Source organism: Mya arenaria, chromosome 1, assembly GCF_026914265.1.
Source record: "Mya arenaria isolate MELC-2E11 chromosome 1, ASM2691426v1".
NCBI lineage: Eukaryota > Metazoa > Mollusca > Bivalvia > Myida > Myidae > Mya > Mya arenaria.
In genome coordinates, this window is record NC_069122.1 from 43,470,787 (window position 1) to 43,485,741 (window position 14,955).

The 14,955-nt window shown below is 36.3% G+C and overlaps 1 protein-coding gene across 11 annotated transcripts in view; it reads right to left on the reverse strand.

Annotated features, from left to right (window-relative positions):
- The window catches only part of LOC128231233 (5'-AMP-activated protein kinase subunit gamma-1-like), a 247,073-nt gene that overhangs the window by 66,239 nt on the left and 165,879 nt on the right, over positions 1-14,955 (reverse strand). The window lies entirely within an intron of this gene.

Sequence of the window (14,955 nt, forward strand, 5' to 3'; positions counted from 1 at the left end):
AAACAAACAAAAAATATAAGGAAAGTTGAGATTGTGAAGAAAGCTAAAAGCACTATTCCAAGGGAAGCAAATGCTATACTTAAAAGATTGTTTACATGAACTGCATTATATCCCTTGGATTTTTTTTTATCTGACAAAGGTAAACGAAAGTCACTAACATCTTGAGCATTTAAAGATAACAGATTTGGGGAAATAAATTATAAACATATGTATATTATTGTATTTAATTTCAATTGTTTATTACAACACAGTTAATATTGACTCAATTCAAAGTACAGCATGCTTATTGATAAGTGCACATGACTATTTTAAAGTCATTCCACTTGTGATAATGCAGTTTGATGCATTTGAGTAAATGAACTTCAGTGATCTAACAAAGTTTATGATCTTGAAATTAATTTACTTAAACGCTTTATCTACCAAAACTTGAAGAACCTCCAAATTCTTGCCACATTAATGTTCAGTGCTCTGAAAAAAAAATTAAGAGTACTTGGAAAAGATCGGATTTATGGTAAAAACCTTGCACATTTGTTATTACCCCATAAAAATGGGTACCATTCATTTCCGAAATGGGTCAAAACAACAAATACAATATCATGACCTTCACTTTCACCTTATCTTACAGACTTGAAGAAAAACACCACAGGTAAATTTTAGGTTTATTTGTTTATATTCTTTTCGTTAGATAATAAATTATTGCCTTATGTTTAATTTGAAGCAGATAAAACAGGAATTTATGTTTGCTAACTGATACAGATTGTAAATAAGCAAGTTAAAAGCAAGCCCCCAGTACAATAAATACATAGATGTGAATTTCATATGATTTCTGAACTATTACATACAATGCACAGATATATCATAGATCTTATAGCTGCACTCTCACAGATTTACCATTTTGACTGTCTTGGAATGAGCTAATTCTTACGTAATTATCTAACAACCAGTGATATAAGATTGCTGACAAAAGATAAAATAACAGATTTTCATATTTCTCTTGAAAAAATTATGTTTTATGGCTAAAAGCGTTATTAACGCTTAAAGAAAATGCATAAAACATGAATTTTTGTACATAGAATATGAAAACCTGCAATCTGTTGTTTTTTCGGCAGTCTGATATCACTGGTTTCTATGCATTTTCACAAAAATTGACTCATTCCAAGACAAAAAATAAAAAAAAGTTGTCAAAACGTTCAATCTGTTGGAGTGCAGCCTTATTATTTTCCGTCTTCAGACTTGGTCAACACATTATTTATAACCATTTACAATAAGAGATCCACTATTTGACCTCCTTTTTTACCAGAATTTCTAAGTAGGATTATAAATGGACATAATTTGCTGTACATGCAAGTTTAATTACATGATTTAATTAGTTAAAAAGTTTGGATGGTAGGAAGCCATTGTATCATGTTTCAATATAATACATCAAGTGGTTGCTTAAGTATTGACCCTTCAACAGAATTTCTTAGTGGAATAAAAAAAAAGATCTATAATTTGCATTCAATGCAGAATTGAGTTATCAAACTTATTTAGTTGAGAACATTTGTACAAAGTCTCAACGCAATGGGTTGAGAAGTTGCTCAGATATTACTTATTGGCTGGGAATACTTGTCTAAAGTTTCATTGCAATACATGAAGTATCTTTTTCTGTTCGTTCCTTAGACTTGTCCAGCACATAATCAACAGCCATTTATAAAAAACAAGACAAGGCACCAATACATTCAATTGAAAAATGTATATATATATATATATATATATATATATATATATATATATATATAGTTTTAAAACCTCTAAAATATTGGGGCCCTGTTTATATTTACACCCGAATTATTGGGTCCACGGTGTATTTATTGGGGCATACCTCAATATTGGGTCAAAGACCCAACATATAAGGACCCAACATAATTGTTTGTTTTAAATGTATCTGCAGGGTCAAATACGTGATTGCAACCTGTATTCCTAAACACATTTATTGGGTCGCAATTTCACTGTTGGGTCGCCAAATATACACGCACCGTGTTTCGTGTATATTTGTATATTATATTATATATTTTGACCCAATATTGCAATATATTGGGACATCACAATAAAGTGGAAAAGCTATCGTTATTGGTATATGTTATACTTATTTTTTTCCATACACAGTAACAACAAACCTTAACGTAGCAATATAACACCTTAACCGTTTAGTTGATGTACTATTATATAGATGATGACATCATTTTCTATAAATAATTCAATTTTTTTTTTTGCTTGTGAATAGCTTTGAAAATATGATGTAAAATGGAGAATTTGCTCCTTAGGAGCAAAGTTTCCATGTTTCATCGTGTTTTTAAATATCACATTCTACATTCTCTAGATGCGTTAGAATGTGTCTCTATCAGTTATTGGGTAGATGTGAACATTAACATGTAACTCAAAATAATTTAATTCATAGAATAACTCCTATGTCAGCCAGTATAGATCCCAGGAAAAAAAATCAGGCATTCTAGTGCAAGAAAACTTTCTAAATATTACTTTCTATGAAGTTTAATGCTCCTTCCCTAAAAATCTGTTTCTTAAATGCTAAATAATGGTTTATTTTTTTATTTCTTTCCTGTACATCATCGTATCACTTCATAAGCATACAACTTGAATCCAAATGAGACGCCGAGTAATTGGACGTCCCATTCGGATCCAAGCTGGTTGACATTCTGATATGAGTTAACAATCAACATACAATAGGGGAGTGGGTACACTGACGAGCAATGAAAATGCAACAAGTATTTTTGAGTGTAACTACAAAACGTGCATTTTCGTAGACAACAGACCAAGACATATTTCATATTAGTTACCTATGCTACTCCCTGAAATGGGTTTTGTTTTCTGAAATCAACCATGACTGACTACGGCCGGACTTCTGGCGTATTCAACGTCCGCGACGCGCACGCTTTCTTAGCGACGTTTTTAAAATTCGTTTTTACTTTTATTGCACGTGTGCGTTGATTTACTTTATGAAAATCACCTGAAATAGCAAATCTCTAAGAAATAGGCAATGACACGATAAAACAATCGAAAAGTCAGTCTTCAAATTGAACGGTATAACGTCACGGGCTCCGTTTCAGACTGTCCATGACAAGGTACACAGCGTGCAACGCCGTCAAGACAGAATGTCTACCAACGTTAACGTAATCGATTCCTTGCAGCCCAATCGACGACAGAAGACTTGGTCAGGACACGGTGGTAAACCAAAACATTGGAAACTGTGTCAAGAAGACTTAGGGACTACGGTGGAAGTTGTCATCGGCTTTGCAAATTGTCGTGTTGCGCCGTAGCCATCGTATTGAAGTTACAGTCAGCTTGACACAGGCGTGGTAACTGTGTTGCTCTGGGTACCACATCTTGCACACCCGTCTCTCAGGCAATGCCTTGTTTAAATTTTCTTTTTCTGCAGGCATTAAATCTTAACACTTTGCTAGATGAAATGACGACCTTAAGAGATGTGTATATGTTTGCATTCAAAAGATATTGAAGCATATATTCTTTGTTGCGTTTTCATTGCTCGTCAGTGTATAATCCGAAAGCAGACGAAGACAACCAAAAATAACACATAGGCAAAGCAAGTTTGTCGTCACTAAGTATTATCTAACAACTGTCAACAAGTGTGTATGTGTTTAAATTTTCCAAACACTGCTGTCTGGTTGTGAAAGATGTTTGTAAAGCACTGACAAATCCTGACGAGTCCTGACTAGCAAATGTGTATAATTAATCAGAGCTTAAGATAAGGTGTGTATTGCATGTTCTAAAATATCCATTTCTCAATCTATTCCTATGTTTGACCACTTATTAGAATCGCAACCGGATGTTTGGATTCCTAGAACAGGGGGAATGTCTAATATATGGGCATCGCAGATACGGCCACAGTACCACTTCCGGGTTTAATCAGCGTGTTTCCTGGTAGTATCGTGTCAGTGTTACGAAAGCTTTCCATTTTATTAAATCATATTTTAAAGTATTTCAAAACTGGATAAAAATATCTCGAGAACATTTCAAGGATACACCCACTCTTATCCAGAAGCAGTTTTAGCCACTTGTGCCTATTTTATAACAACATGCTGTCGCATTTATAATTCCACAAAGATGTAACGCCCTCGCATTTTTGAAGGAGTAACATTTTTGTGGACTTAAGGTGACGATGTGACATCATGTGAAAATTTCATTAGCACCTTTCTCAACCATTTACCTGTTTATCACGTGTTTTCACGCCCTTGCAAACAGAGTAGACCCAGATCAGGCAGCTCCTAAAGATCTGGGTCTGCTCTGCTTGTTTCACTCAGGGGTGACAAAATTCCAGAATTCCGGATTTTGGGCAAGTGTCCAAAAAAAATAAAAAAAATGTTTTGGACACTTGCCCACTCATTCTCAATATGTTTCTAAAACACATTAAGAATTAGTGGGCAAGTGTCAAAAACAAATTATGTTTTTTTCTCAGCTCAAATACAGTTTTCACATAAGCTTGAGTCGGACATTGTTTATGAAATTTGGACCAGGTCTCTTATTCTTGCATGCTCAGACTTCACCCTTCCTCCACACAAGCACAGTGCACCTATTGAAACCTTTGAAACTTAAAGTGGTTGAAAATTTAAATGAAATTAGAGTATGTGCTCCTATAGAGCAAAATGCTCCATTTCCCATGATATTTTTAAAGGTATTCAGACCATCATTTTTTTCAAGTTCATTTTGTGCTCTTTTTTTTTAACTTCATTTTCTATAAATTTGTAAACAATACAAATTTATAGAAAATGAAGTGATGATCTAAAATTAATGTATGAAGTAAATAGGACTGCAACGGTTCACCGAAGTTCGGTTATTTTCGATTCTTTTTTCTCGGTTCGATTTTCGGTTTGGCGCCGCAAAATTTCGGTTCGGTGCGTCAATTTACGGCCATGACGGCCCATTAGACTATACCGCTTATTTGGACCAATCAGCTTGCCGATAATATTCTGCCTACCGTTGTTAGGTAAAAATGTCTGAATTGTGCGATCCACTGGCTGCTTTAAAATCGGCACTTTGGAAGCATTTCGGCTTCTTCAAGAAGGCTTGCAGCATAACTTGATAGTTGATACAGTTGACAGATGTATATATTAGTCTTATTAGATGAATATTGGCAAGTAAATGAGTTGTTTTAAAGTGTTTCTATAATTATCTTGTGTTCCCTATTTCCGAACCGAATAATCGATAACCGAGAGGGTAATAATCGAAACTGAACCGAACCGAGAAGTACCTGTATTGTTGCAGGCCTAGGAGTAAAGTGTTAAGACTTTGGAATAGTCTTGTGTGAATGGAGAAAACGTTCGAACAGAAGCTGATAATCATTATCAGCTTCTACCAAAATGGTTATTTCATTCATTTGATTGAAAAGTCCCAACTGTGAACTGAATACATAACACTTGACAGTTCAAAAGGTAGCAGGAGATTGCATTTTGAGTCTTGATTTCCATTTAAACCCAGGAGCTTTCGGGGCTTTGCCCCCTGGCACCCCTGTTCACTAAACAATGTAGTTTGAACTTCAGACCAAGGCTTGTAAGACAATTAACTCTCAAACCAGGACTGGTGGGACATTTTTAATCTTAGACCTGGACTAATGAGGCAGCAGGCAGTGCAGTGCTGACCAGATGGAAACAGTTGACCCAACAATGTTATATATATTACTTGCAAAACCCTTAGAATTGTTGGGTCATAAATTTTCTCGCAAAACCTGGTGAAAGTGATGATATATAGTAGACAAAATTGGCTAGGGGCCCAAAAAGAGTCCCTTTAAGCCAAAACAAAAGTGACAGTTAATATGGTTCCGAATTAACCAACAATGTTGCCTAGATGCCCCTTAAGGTTACCTTTAGAGCTAAGAAAGCTACAAGCTGTAATGGAGATCAGTGATCCAACAACATATTATACATGAATACCTGTTGGGTCATAAATTGTTTTCATACAAGTCCTGTTCCCATAGAGACCATGACCATTGAGACAGTTTACTCACAGGCCAAGACTAGTGAGACAGTTTAATCTCAGACCAAGACTAGTGAAGTATCAGGCAGTGCTAACCAAATGGAATTGACACAACAATGTAATATATACTACTTACAAAACCCTAAGAACTGTTGGGTCATTAATTTTTTTGCAAAACCTGATGAAAATGATCATATATAGTAGACAAAATTGGATAGGAACTCTTTTGAATCCCTTTAAGCCAAAACAAAAGTGACAGTTTTGGTCAGACCTCGGGCCAAAAACTTGCTCAGGATGTTTTTCTTGATGATGTCTTGATCGAGTTCAGTCATGGATGGGGCAAGGTCAAAAAATAGGTCAGTAGGTCAAATCTTCGAAAAATCCTGTTTACCCTGTAGGAGCCCCATTTTTTGCCCAATCTTCCTGAAATTCAGTCAGAATATTTGTTTGATGATATCTCAATCGAGTTTGACCATGGGTTGGGCCAGGTCAAAAAGTAGGTCAGTAGGTCAAATCTTTGAAAAATCCTATTTAGGCTTTAATGGCCACATTTTTTACCCAATCTTCCTGAAACTAGCTCAGGATTATTTCTTGATAATATCTTGATCAAGTTCAATCAAGGGTGGAGCCAGGTCATAAAGTAGGTCAGTAAGTTAAATCTTAAAAAATCACAAACCTTCACCTTTGACATTAGTGCGTAAATGGGCACTCCCAACCCCTATTGCATGCACAATTGTGAAAAAGTGCCTTCATGCTAGACCCAGTCCTTTTGGGGCATGTGTCATGTGACTGTGACAGCTCTTGTTAATCATTTCTTTTTATATGCCCAAAGAAACTTTGGTTGTATTTTGTTATGGCGCATCTTCCGCTTGTCCATCCCTCTGTCTGTTTGTCTGTCAGCCATTCTTGTCCGCTCAATAACTTTAATACTATTCAGCTTAGGGCAACCATGGATTAAAAATTTATGACCCAACAATTCTTAGGGTTTTGCAAGTTATATATATATTACATTGTTGGGTTAATTTTTTTATGACCCAACAATTATTCAGAGTTCTCATGGAATATATAAAAAATGTATAATACATTGTCTTTTTGTCTGTTAGCCATTCTTGTCCGCTCAATAACTTTAATACTATTCAGCTTAGGGCAACCATGGATTAAAAAATTATGACCCAACAATTCTTGGAGTTTTGCAAGTTATATATATATTACATTGTTGGGTCAATTGTTTTATGACCCAACAATTATTCAGAGTTCTCATGGAATATATAAAAAAATGTATAATACATTGTTGGGTCACCAATCTCAAATACTACCAGTAGCTATCTTTAATTTGAAGGTTATGTTATCGGGCACCAAGGCAACACTTAATTAGGGACCAAATCAATGTCAATGTCACAGTTATCTGATATATAGAATGCCTGTGCACTCAAACATTTCTGCTCAATACCGTAACTTGAATAACTCGATCAATAGGTCATCGCCACCGTGATCTTTAATCTAGTCAGTACCATTAATTGAAACGCATTCAGCTAAGGACTACCTTATGTGGTGTTATAGATGATCATGGTCTGTAGTTGATGCTTATTTTTATACCCCCAGAAACCAAGTTCGAGAAGGGGTATATAGGAGTTGGCATTGTCGTTGTTGTCGTCATTGTCATGGTTGGTGTAGGCATGAAAAACTTTAACCTTGGCTATAACTTCTTTGTTCTTGAAGCTACTGCAATGAAACTTCACACAGCTGTTTACAATCACAAGGGCTTTAATCTGACCAAGAGCCATAACTCTGTGATGCTTTGTTGTCAGAATTATGTTTATGGTCTTGGGAAATAATAGACGAGAGTTGACCTCCATGCACGGGACTTATAGTTTTGAATTGTCTCTTCAAGACGATTATTGAGTAATAGCCCATAATAACAAAACCTTGTTGTGTCAGGAGCTGGGGCAGAAGTACTGATGGTTCTAGGGTTTTTGTGTCACCTGCTGTAGGCAGAAGGTGACACTAAACGATCACTTCTCTGGCGTCTGTCTTAGTCCGTCTGTCCAGCCGTCTGTCCGTCCATCTGTCTGTCCGTCACACTTTTCATGTCACGCGTTTTAGCTCACCTGAGCAAAGCTCAGGATGAGCTACTGTGATCGCTCGAGGCATCCAATAAATCGACTATTATTCTTTTGATATAATTAGAAATAATATAAATGATAATATAAATATAAGAAATGAACGCCTACTCGCTACATTTCAACGGGTATATGAATACAACAGGTCGCATGCATAGTTAATGTAAACCCCTTCGGGGTTTACGAACTCTGCACGCGACCTGTTGTATTCATATACCCGAGAACAGACGCGAGAAGGCGTTCATTTCTTAATTGAAATTAAGTTTTAAATTTTATTCATAATTACACCTGTAATAGCCTATAGGACTTATTCTTTTTGGCTGAAATCTGTTAAGGTTTTGGGGTTAGTGTTGTAATGCACTGTTGCTCCATGAAATAATATTTGCCCTAGGAAGCTTATATGTGACGTCGTTTGAAAAAATGGGACCAATTGCGGGACAAAAAATGCAAACTTAGATCAGACGCCGCTCATTCTGCGCGACGTCTGATCAAAGTCTGCACTTTTTGTCACCCATAGACGTGTAGAGAAAACATTTTCTCTCTCTGTGTGTGAAGATTAAACTAAAAAATAACGACACATGTGTGAAAACAGCTGATATATAATGTCACCATGTTTTCCGCAATTGGTCCCATTTTCTCAGACGACGTCACATATTTGAAATGGAAGTGCCCTGTATGCTGAACATAGATTCTGCATAGATACTGTTTCAAACAATTGATAATTTTAGTCAAATTTCACAGGATTTGAACTGAGTCATTTTTAGTTTAAATCTGATTGATAGTTGAAATATTTGCTGTAGGGAGCTTATATTTGAAATGGAGATGCAATGGAAGGCTGAATATAGATACTTCATAATTAAAGATGATGAAAATATGTTTTATCCAAATTTTAACCCTTTACCTGTTTAATGTTCATGTAAAAAAAACTCTGCCTACTATGCATATATTATTAGATCATTTTCATAGTTTGTGAATTATACTTGTAATTTGTAGAACAATATCCAGACTACAATATTTTATGTTGCAAACAGAGCAGTGTAGTGGACATGATATTTATTATCATATGTTAATATAATAAACACCATGTCCACTACAGACCATAGTTATCTCCCCTTGATGTGTTAAAGTAGGCAAAATAAGCCCTGTCCGGGATTCTTCTTTGTTATTATTCAACAAATCTTTATCAAACTTTCAGAAATTAATGGCCATGTTGTAAACTTTCGCCTCTGTGAATTTGGTACGGGTCACATGACCCTGACCAGAGTTATCTCCCCTTGATGTGTTAAAGTAGGCAAAATTAGCTTTGTCCGGCCTAACTCCAGGGCAAAAAACCTAGACATGGAGGGGATGTACTTATTTCAAACAGTTAGCTCTAGGCGAGCTTTGCTCTTTGTTACTTTTTGTTGTATAAATGGTACAACATGTATTTTTATGCCCCCTCTCTTAAAAAAGGGGGGGGGCATATAGATTTGCCTTTGTCCGTCCGTCTGTCTGTCTGTCTGTCTGTCATTCCGTCTGTCTGTACGTTCCGAAAAGTTTGTGTCGCGTGTATCTCAAAAACCGTTAGTAGTTCAGACTTGAAACTTCATGGATGTAATACTCTGGGTGGGAACTTGCGCACCTGGGTATTTTCATCCGGCCAAAATTGATATTTACGGAGTTATGGGCCTTGATTTTGTGAAAAAATGGCATTTTTAGTTTGTGTCATCTGTAACTCTAAAAGCCTTTGTAGTGCAGACTTGAACTTCATGGATGTATTACTCAGGGTGTGAACTTGTGCACCTGGGTATTTTCATCCGGCCAAAATTTATATTTACGGAGTTTTGGGCCTTGATTTAGTGAAAAAACGGCATTTTTAGTTTGTGTCATCCGTAACTCTAAAAGTATTTGTAGTACAGACTTGAAATTTCATGGATGTATTATTCAGGGTATGAACTTGTGCACCTGGGTATTTATCCGGCCAAAATTTATATTTACGGAGTTATGGGCCTTGATTTAGTGAAAAAGCGGCATTTTTAGTTTGTGTCGTCCATAACTCTAAAAGCGTTTGTAGTAGTGACTTAAAACTGCATGGATGTATTATTTAGGGTGTCAATTTGTGCACCTGAGTATTTTTAGCCAGCTAAAATGTATTTTTACGGAGTTATGGGCCTTGATTTAGTGAAAAATCTGCATTTTTGACAAAGCACTAGTGGGGGCATCTGTGTCCTATGGACACGTTTTCTAGTTCATAAAAGAGTTCTTTAAGAATAAAAGTTAAAATGAAATTTTAGCTTTGTCTGATTTATTCCCAAATCATTTGAATTTTATGTATTATTAACTTGGAGGTGTGTTTCTTGAGGCTAGGAAATCCAGTCCCTACCTAGGTTTACAGACCGCTTAAAACTAGCACCTAGGTTTGGAAAGGTTGGGGAATAATCTTTCGTAGGCAAGCAAGGTCATTTTGCTAAAAGCTAGATCGTTTCTTTTTAAGCAAGATTAAAATCTACCTCTGACTTCCTCTTACTTTGAGAGTCTAGCTGAAGGAAACGCACATCTGATGACTTTAAAAAGTAGGACCCATGCAAACATTTTTGGACTGATTTTTCAACGAAAAAAATCGTCTATTAAAATAGTGATGTCCGGGCGGGCGGGCGTCCGCACAGGACCACCTTTTGGTAAAAGTGCTATAATTATTTTATCCTTCAATGGATTGCTTCCATATTTGGACAGTTGCTTCATTGGATAGTCCCTTTCATGTGACATTGACCTTGACCTACTTTTTGCCCCGGAAAATCCGTCCATAATGCGTTTCTCGATTTTATTTTTTTAGCTCACCTGAGCACAGCTCGGGGTGAGCTTTTGTGAACGAGCGTGGTCAACAATTTGCTAATAACCTAATAACCACTTTATAGGCCAGAATTTAGAACCTTGTGTCGCCAAACTTGCTCATAATGTTTTCTATTGATAATATCTCGACCGGAAGCTTTTTTTTCTTCACTATTAGATCTATTTAGACAAATAATTGATATTTTGTTCCATGTTTAGGGCAATTATTTCAGGGTGACATGGCTTACGAGCATGTGCAAATAAACAAACTAGCTATAGCTTAGGTGGCCGAACTTACGTACTTCAAGGGGCTAGCTCACGTAAGAAGACTTTAAAATTCCAATCATAGTCACACGGCCTGTAAACGTGGGCGCCACCTCTTTTTATGCCCCCAGAATCTGTGATTCGGGGGCATATAGGTTTTGCCCTGTCTGTCTGTTTGTCTGTCTGTGTCACGAAAACTTAACCTTGGCTATAACTTTTCAACCATTGGTCATAGAGCTTTCATACTTGGCATGTGTCTTCCTTGTGACAAGAGCTTTCCAGCTGTGCAAGATTTGTAACTCTGTCTGCAATATTTAAGGAGTTATGCCCCTTTAACCGAAAACTTAACCTTGGCTATAACTTTTCAATCATTGATCATAGAGCTTTAATACTTGGCATGTGTCTTCCTTGTGACGAGCTTTCCAGCTGTGCAAGGTTTGTAACTCTGTTTGCAATTTTGATGGAGTTATGCTCCTTTGAAATTTTGAGTTTTTTTTACAAAAGTGCCGCCTGGGGGCATTCGTGTTTCACAAACACATTTTTCTTGTTTTTAGATGCATTGAAAATGCCCCTATGCAACTTCACAGATACCAAGACATATTTCCACAATTTCCTAGATTGAAGCAGTTTGGATTAAGCAGACGATAATTTTATCGGCGGGTTCAGGGTTAAACTATCGTAAGCAAAATTATGTGTGGCCGCAGCCTCTTAATATAGCGACAAAAACATTTGACGTCATCTGCGAAAAGGACCTTATTGCGGAACAAACCATGACGTACGTCATAAAGCAGCTGCTTTCACACGTTTATGTTGATATTTATAGTTTATACTGCACACAGAGTGATAAAATGTTTTTCTACTAGACTATACAGTCCTATGTGACAAAAAGTGCAGGCTTTGATCAGCCGCCGGGCAGAACGAGGCGTCTGGTCAAATCTTGCACATTGTGTCCCTCCATAAGGTCCTTTTCCCACACAACGTCATTTTTCAGCCGTTTTAGATCTGCAGTCCTGTGCTTTTCAGCTTATTGTAGAGCTAAGCCATTAAAATGTTTAGTGTCCTGAAAAAAAATGAAACTGCGTAGACGGTCAGTGTGACACGTGCTCGCTTAGCCCATTCAGCCCTAGCGACGAGTTTCAGCGTCCTTTGCAAAAACGTGTAAACCAGATCAGAGGGCTCCTGATGGAGCCCTCTGATCAGGGTTTCACTTTTTGTAAAAAAATTAGATTTATTCATATTTTTTCTCAAAAAAATCCCCCAAAATCTCAGACTGAATTTGTCTTTATAGATCGCATGGAAAAGTCCATTTTAAGGCTAATGCTCAAGGAACTATCTGCACTTTTGTTTTAACGCACTTATGCCTAAAGTCGACAAAAGTAGACATAGGCAAATGGTGTAGACCCAGATAAGCGGACTATGTTTGCTCAACCTGAAATTTCCAAAAAAATCAAAAATCTTAACACTTTGGAAAGTTTGTCCTTATTGTATCAAAATAGACTGTTCCGTGGAATAAATTGGAAAATCCCACTATTAATTCAGGCATGAATAGTAGTGATGTACTGATTAATCAGAAAGTCAACGAATCGTTGACGAGTAGCCCTCTGACTTGACGATGACGGCCGCAAATATTCGTTGACGAAATTTGCCCAAACCCGAAAATGCTTCATTAGTACTGTAGAAGGCATGCGTCTTTGCCTTCGAAAAAATACTGCACTTTTATCACTAGTTTTTAATTGAAAGAAAGTATTTTTCTATAAGTTCTCTATATCCTCCTATATACCCCCAACTTTTGTGTCGGGGGATAACAATACTGTATCAAGCATCAAAGAGTATTATAGTAGTCATTTAACCTTTACAACATTAGTTCTAATGAAGTTTTGCAACTTTTCTCACAAACATTAATACTGTCCCTTTTAGTTGACTTTAGTCGATTAATCGTCAACTTTGACCACTGATTAATCGACGAACTTTTTGGGGGCTGATTACAATCACTAATGAATAGGTTAAGTGATTACCGAATTATTTTTTTAAAATGGTTCTTTCATATTTTACCTCATTCTAACTGCAAGTTCACGATTATACTAGCAAATGTTACTACCGCTGTTATGATATACCACTATACCGGTATATCGAGGGGTTGCTGCCAGAAGCACATAGCTCCTTCTGGCAGTAATCCCTCGATATCATTCGATGTAATTTACACAGGTTCTTAAGACCTCCAAACTGTGTGCAAGAATAGCGGTCCATTCAAGACCTAGGGACTGTTACAGAGGGACTTCGAAATTTCCTTAACATTGAGTTAATGTTTCGTTAATGTTTGCTGGTAAATAATGGTTACAGTAGTGAACTTGATTAAATTGACAACTCTTCCGGTTCCGGTTTGGTATTACTGATTGAATTATGGGATGTGTCAATTCTTATGCAAAATAGTTTGGATGCTGGGACTCTCACAGCTGGCGGTGTCTCACAAAGTTTCCATCTGTAGGTATTTGCAACGCTCAAATACATGTATAATGGCCACAAAATGTTTGAAAACGCTGGATTTTCTTAGTTTGTTAAAGCTTTTAATGGCATCATTGATTAAAAGGTTAAATACTGTGGTACACGTATTAAGGTTAGGTGTTGATAATAATGACAAAAAGTTATGTTTATTGTTTAGCGATTTATTAACACAACGAGCTTCATTAATACTAACCCTATCCAATACAGTAACAATTATTAACGTATAAAACATGATAAAAAGTATACATAATTCGAATTATCTGCACTGATTAACCCAATCATCCAAATTGGTAGAGCTGTTACGAGTATCCGAGTACTCGGATATCCGTGAATCAGGCCTAAAAATCGTGTACGGATATTCGTCATTGCCGAGATCGGTGGATCGCAATCTTTTGCACATTATATAAGTTATACAAAGTATAACGTTTTTGTTCATTATCTTGCCATTTTAAACTGTTCATTTCTGAACAGAAAGTAAAGAATCAATCTATAGGTAGCAACGAACCTTTGTCATTATATAAGATTCGATGATATTCTTGTATGAATTTTCAAAACACAAAAACATGTTTTGAAATTAAATCTTAAATCAGAATGACAATGAACAAGAAATAAATTATAATTTTATGGATATAAAATAATAAATAAATAAATCGGGCTTATTGGTTGACAGGACTGATACACACACGCTTTGTAAAATAAATAATTTGCCAGCATTAACGTTTGACTTAAATGATTCGTATGTGAGCTATTCACTAGGAGAAAGAAACTACTGAGTAAGAACAGTCATAAGGGTATTGCTAGTATTTGCTATCTTTCCATTGCTGTGTTGTTATTATTATGTCTCCCCTTCTCTGAAAGGGGGAGACATATTGTATTTGTAGTTATTCTTATTCTTATTCTTATTATTCTTAGTCTTCTGGGAATTTTTTTGTCCGAGGCAGAACTCGGAAACTACTTGAAGGAATTGATTGAAACTTGGAACATAGCTAGATGGCGATGTGAAGTTGTGCCCCTTGCAAGAGTTATAACTCTAGACCATTTTTTTGCAGAGTTATCTCCCCTTTTTCAATTTTTTAATGGTGTACTTTGTCCAGAGCAGAACTCAGAAGCTACTTGAAGGAATTGATGGAAACTTGGAATATAAATAGATTGCGATCTGCAGTTGTGCATCCTGCAAGAGTTATAACTCTAGGCCACTTTGTTGCAAAGTTATCTCCCCTTGTTCAATAGTTAAATAGTGTAAACTTTGTCCAGAGCATACTATGACAACTACTGG